At 48.6% G+C, this 6,279-nt stretch overlaps 1 long non-coding RNA gene across 1 annotated transcript; it reads right to left on the reverse strand.

Annotated features, from left to right (window-relative positions):
• Positions 1–1,558: 1,558 nt before the first annotated feature.
• On the reverse strand, positions 1,559–4,529 carry LOC138493336 (uncharacterized). Its single transcript, XR_011276384.1, has 2 exons — positions 4,088–4,529; positions 1,559–1,688 (listed from the first exon to the last, which is right to left on the reverse strand). It is a non-coding gene; the product is annotated as an uncharacterized lncRNA (long non-coding RNA).
• Positions 4,530–6,279: the final 1,750 nt, after the last annotated feature.

Consider the following 6,279-nt stretch of genomic DNA (forward strand, 5'->3'; position numbering starts at 1 on the left):
AAGAACTGCCGGGTCCCAGAAAGGTTTTTTTGGGGGAGGTTCTTAGATGATTACGGAAGCGTTCTGCCTTATTTTGCATACATTGTTTGCCCATCACTGAACTGAGCAAGGCGTATCCAGCCGTAAAATGAACCACCATAACGAATTTGCCTGCTGCACAACCCCTCTACTAGGTACTGGACACTTTTGCATCCCAGTGGACTGAACTTTCCCAAAAAAGCTTTTGAACAACTGATTGACCACATGACACGGGCCACACCAGTGATGTTCTCCGAGCCCCATGTGTTCCCTGTGGATGCCAGTAGGGTGGGGCTCAGGCACTGTTGAGCCAAGCAGAGGGGAAAGACAGCCAGTGGCTTTTGCCAGCATACGTTTCGCATCCTCTCAGAAACAGACAATGCACAAACTCGATTTTCTGCCATTTAAATGGGCAGTCAAAGAAAAAGGGCACAATTTTCTGACTTTTCACTGTCAGAACTGACCACATCCCCTTCATCTTTATTCTCAAATCAGCCAATGACTGTGGGACATGGATGGCTGTAGGCTATTTCCCCCTACGATTCCAAGGTGCATTGCCACTGTTACGAACACTTACATGGACGCTGAGGCCCCGTCACAGCATTGCAGGTGCGGGCATGGCGTGACGCTAAGTACCACCCCTGAGAGTCTGGGCTGCTCTGCTGTACTGTTGATAACTAAGCGGGTGCCCCCTTTAGATCCTGGGACTGTATGGGCCTACTGTCAAGGCCATGCCATCTGCGTACAGTAGCACGGCCGGCCTCCTACCCACACATATACTGCAAGTGTTCAGTGCGGGACCACAGAGGGGAAGTACAAGACCCCAGGATGGCTAAAAACGGAAAGGCTAAACCTGCTGTAGATGATCTGAAGGGGGCACTGGTGCTGATGCGTATTCCCAGGCACTGCTAAGAGACACTGCAAGAGATTGGTGACGAGCAGTGATGGAAGTGAGGTGGAACAGTCGGGAGCGGTGTTCTACTACTTTAATTTTTTTCTGTTTACCATTCCTCTACTTTTTACGACCATATTCACTATTCTATATAGAGGATCTGTCCTTTCATGTCCCTGTGCAAGTGTAAAGGGTTAATAGGAGCCGTAGTTACCCGTCACTTGGAATGCCCCGGCCGCAACATTTGACACGTGTTGCACTACGCTTCCTCCCACCCTCTTCCCTGCCGAGACCACAGTCCCACTACTTTTTTCGGTACACTTCTGCCGCTGGTCTATCTCTTGGCTTGTAGACACCCTCCCCCAAAATGCATGCCCTGCATGAACAATATAAACATTTCCAGGAAATGAAATGACCTTTGAGCTGACAACAAGGAGGCCTCGTGAAAGAACTGTGACGGGCGCATTGAATACATCTGCAGCCTACGTTCATCCTGCTGCATTGATACAGCACCCATCAATTTCATGTCTTAAAAATGATTCCTCATGTGTGAAATACATTTTAGTAGTGACTGATCCTTTCACCTGATATGTATAGCACTTTCCCACCAAGGATCTGCAGGCGTCCGCTGTCACAAAGACACTATCGGAGAAGCCCTTTATACATTTACTTTGTATGCTAGAAAAATTGCAGAGAATCCAGAATGTGGCTGCAAAACTTTGCTTCAATCTGTGGAAACAGGACCACTTCAAAGAGGCCCTCAAAGCTCTCCATCTGCCTGCGAAACAGAACATCAAATTCAAAACCCAAGGCACCAACATCATACCTGCCTACATTTGAAAATCAAAAATCCTGATATCTATGCCCCGCCCACAGCCACACACGACTCCACCCATTTCCACACGGCTCCGCCCACACGCCCCGCCCACCTGTCAAAAAGGTAAACTCGCTTGTTGTAGCTGTCATTAGACCAAAGAATAGGCGTCCCCGACCACATGAACCCAGGGGAGAACCAAAATAATATGTACCAAGAGGGAAGAGGGGTTCACATGTATGCAACCGGAGAACAAATCGCCGGGATAAACTGCAACAAGCACAGGAGTCAAGTCGGGGGATAGATCAGGTCAAGGAAAGTAAAATTTCATCAATCTTTAATGGACACATATTCAATTATATCATACATAGTGCTGAAATTACAATAAAAGCAGCATAAAGACATACCATCAATACTCCACATTTCCTATTAAAGTGCATATTAGCTTGATAGTATTCCTAACATATTGGAATAAATACACTGGGAAAATTATAATGGTAGTTTGAATTAACTAGAAAAAACAAAAAGGAAAAAATATTCAAAAAGAAAAAACCAAAAAGAAAAAGAAAAAACAGAAAAACAAGGGCACTCATCCAGGCAAGACTGAACACTCAGTATCTCCTGCGAGGTAAAAAAGTTGTCCCCTATTCAATCCAATAAATTGTTATGGGAAACAGACAAGTATAGTCGCGTCGTAGCTTAATAGAACAGAAGCAATACTTGTCTCCAATCTGACCATGATAGTCAACAACCAGTACCTCGTACAGCGACCGACCATTTCATGGGCTGTACTGGTATCATACACGGGTGGTTTCGACGACTAATTAGCACAGTCTAGGCAGTCTATCTCCTGCCCTAGCAGGAGAGAGAAGGCCTGACAGTCGTCTTCCTCAGGACAGGACAGATTAGATAATTTAGTAATACAATTTAAACATTTCATTTCTTCACATATCTCAAGGCACAAAGCACTTGGTTACAGGCAATATGGAAATAGTTTTAAAATTCTTCCATGCAGACATTTATCTTCATGTAGATCTTCCGTAATTCACAACGATGAGATACTTCTCCATCTTAGTGATACTCAAAACTAACATTTGAAAAAAGATATACATCAAGGAAAGAAGAAAAGAGAAAGAACTAATTAGAACAATAGACAATTTTTTATTTAAACATTAAAATCACTCATTAAAATATTCCCTTGACCTGCTGTCATTAGAAACATTTTTGCAGTTTGCCCTTTACAGTGGAATGCAATAAATGAAATGAATGATGTACCACAGTATTACTGCATTCTTTTTTCTGAAATGGTTACGAAAAACGTGAATGCTAACATGTGCCACACCTAGAGTTGTGAACACCAGCCTGCGTGGCGCTCAGATGGAGTTGTGAATGTTAGCATGCCCACACCTGGACGGGTCGCTAGACACTAGCCTGCGCCGCATCTGGATGGGGGTGTGAGGGTTGGCATGACCACACCTGGATGGAGTCCTAAACATTGGCCTGCGCCGCGTCTAGATGGGAATGTGAGGGCCGACAGGTGCCACACTGAGACAGAACTATAAATGTTAGCATGGTAAAGGTCAGGTAACCCACTAACCAATATAAGCTCAAACTATGCATACTTATCTCACTCAAAAAACTCACACAACCATCTCTCGCACAACAAGCCGCACACACTTCACAACACTGCAACAACACATAAGCTGGAACAACAGCACACGCGGACTGACTCCGATCCGATACCCGCACCAAAGCTCAGCACTCGGTGTATACTGAGTTGAAGCTGCCAACAGAACACTCCTCTCACTATCCTACTCCCTTCTTCACCTTACTAACCCATCCCACCTTTATCGTTTACAGATCCGCCTGAGCGCCTGTGGACCAATTCCGTTGGTGACGGTGCGCGGTACAAATACCTTTAACATTTAACATTTTAATCCTGGGTTTCTGGGGTACAGACGTGTTGCATACTGAAACATATCTGTTGACACGAAAATGTTTCAGTATGCGACAGCGCGACACGTCTGTACCCCAGAAACCCAGGATTAAGTAACAATTTCAGAAAAAAGAACTTGATAATAGCGCTTGCAATCCAGTGTCATGAGTGACATGACATGACTGGATTACATGCAGTATTCACCGGCGGTCGCATTGGGCTACAAAAACAACGCAAATTGGGCAAAGGAAAAGGAATGATTCATTCAATGCTATCGTAAGCAAAATTAACACAGCGCCGCCAGTTATACTGCTTTCCATCCAATGACACGGATTGAAAGCAGTATTTTTGCCGTTCGCTTTGGGTAAGGAAAGAAAAACTAAACAAAATAAACGCAGGCAGACATAAAATGAACACATCCACTTACTTCAATTTGTGGATCCTCGCTCACACAATCTCAGGCAGTGGCACGGCACATGGATGGCAGCAGGCAGGCTCAGTGGGCTGGCGGCAGCTCCCTCTGCTCTTGTGCTGCGTTCTGACTGTCTGGAACTCGGGACCGAATTCATACATGCCAACATTCCGACACGCCTGGGAGGGAGATTTCTACAGAGAAATCGGGAGACAACTATTTCCTCATAAGAATGCATTGGGGAAATCATTATTTTAGGCGTGAGAACGGGAAAAATAGCAGTATTTTTCACAAAAAAATCGGAAGTCTCCCGCCTAAATCAGGAGGGTTGGCATGTATGCGAATTAGGCACGTCGGCGTCGCTCTTACACTTCGGCTAGGGTCACACTGAGGTCGGGAGCCTGCCGGCGCTACGCAGTCCTGCAAGGAAGAGAAAAAAAAGTCAGTCAAAGCTGGCCGCCAGCAAGAGCCTCATATAGTGTGCGGGCACAAACATTTCACGCCGTTTCCGGTTCCCACCCACACCTCCACCCGATTGGTTACCGGCAGCAGTCTTTGGCAGCCAATCGGGTGGAGGATCTGACGGGACCCAGAAAGAACACCAACATTCCAGAGATTCCAGGGTCTGCCCCAGTGACCCGGAAAAATGGCTAAAAATCTGGAGGTTAGGCAGGCATGACCAACATACCTCCTGAAAATAGCCAATCACTACATTCGAACCAGACCGTTCATGTCATCCTGCTCCAAGAAGCCCCGACAAAGGAGAGGGAGCAGCGTGGCCTCAGCTGCAGCCGCTATGGAAAACAAGAGTACGCTTCTCCCTCCTGCCTAGATGCGTCACGTTTGCCGCTCTAATCAAGACTCCTGTTGGCGGAGCGAGAATCCGCTTGCCGCTGCAATAAACATTGAAGTCTCCCACCTGGTGGAGGAGGTGCAGCCGCTGCTGCCGCCATTATCAGAAAACAAAATGCTTTCACCTGCTGGAGGGACGGCGACGCGCTCTCCGCCGCATAATAAACAAAAATAAAAAATGCAAATGTTGTTAACGTTCCTGCCTGGGGAAGAGGAAGCGGCCCCTGCAACCATCAAAAGCAATTAAAAGTGTCACTCCTGCCTGGGGGAGAAACCATCAATGCGAATACCCCTGCCTGCGGGAGAAGAGCAGCCAATGCTGCTCCACCAAGGGGACATGCTCCTGCCTGGGGGAAAAGGGTGGCTTTTGCCGCCACAGTAGTTCAAACCCCTGCCTGGGGGAGAGCAGGCAGCCCAGGCCACCACAGTAAGCTTGAATGCTTCTGCCTGGGGGTGGGGGGCAAGAAGAGGAGTGGCCGATGCTGCTACATTGTTTGAGTAAGCTCCTGACTGGGGGAGTAGGACAGAGAGACGGTCTGCCCCCCAGCATGCTGCTAAGGCACTCCTGCCTGGGGGAGAGCATGCAGCCCATCCCGCCATATTGACTTTCTGTACTCCTGCCTGGGGGAGAGTAGACGGGGCATGCCGCCACATTGACTTTCTGTACTCCTGCCTGGGGGAGAGCATGCGGCCCATGCCGCCACATTGACTTTCTGTACTCCTGCCTGGGGGAGAGTAGACGGGGCATCCCGCCACATTGACTTTCTGTACTCCTGCCTGGGGGAGAGCATGCGGCCCATGCCGCCACATTGACTTTCTGTACTCCTGCCTGGGGGAGAGCATGCGGCCCATCCCGCCACATTGACTTTCTGTACTCCTGCCTGGGGGAGAGCATGCGGCCCATGCCGCCACATTGACATTCTGTACTCCTGCCTGGGGGAGAGCATGCGGCCCATGCCGCCACATTGACTTTCTGTACTCCTGCCTGGGGGAGAGCATGCGGCCCATGCCGCCACATTGACTTTCTGTACTCCTGCCTGGGGGGGGTAGACGGGGCATCCCGCCACATTGACTTTCTGTACTCCTGCCTGGGGGAGAGCAGGCGGCCCATGCCACCACAATAAACTTGAGTACTCCTGCCTCCCCATTGGGGAGACGAGCGGCCAATGCCGCTACAGTACTGTTGTGTACTCCCGCCCTGTAGGGAACCTGCAGATGGCTCGACCTGAACCGCTGCCAATCTTGCACCCCATCAACACAAACCACTCCTGCCTGAAAGGGAGCCCACAGATGACATGACCTGGACCACTGCATATCCTGCACGCAAGCACCACAAATTACTGTCACAATGTTGG

The sequence above is a fragment of the Ambystoma mexicanum genome, chromosome 10, assembly GCF_040938575.1.
Source record: "Ambystoma mexicanum isolate Mex_15411 chromosome 10, UKY_AmexF1_1, whole genome shotgun sequence".
Classification (NCBI taxonomy): Eukaryota; Metazoa; Chordata; class Amphibia; order Caudata; family Ambystomatidae; genus Ambystoma; species Ambystoma mexicanum.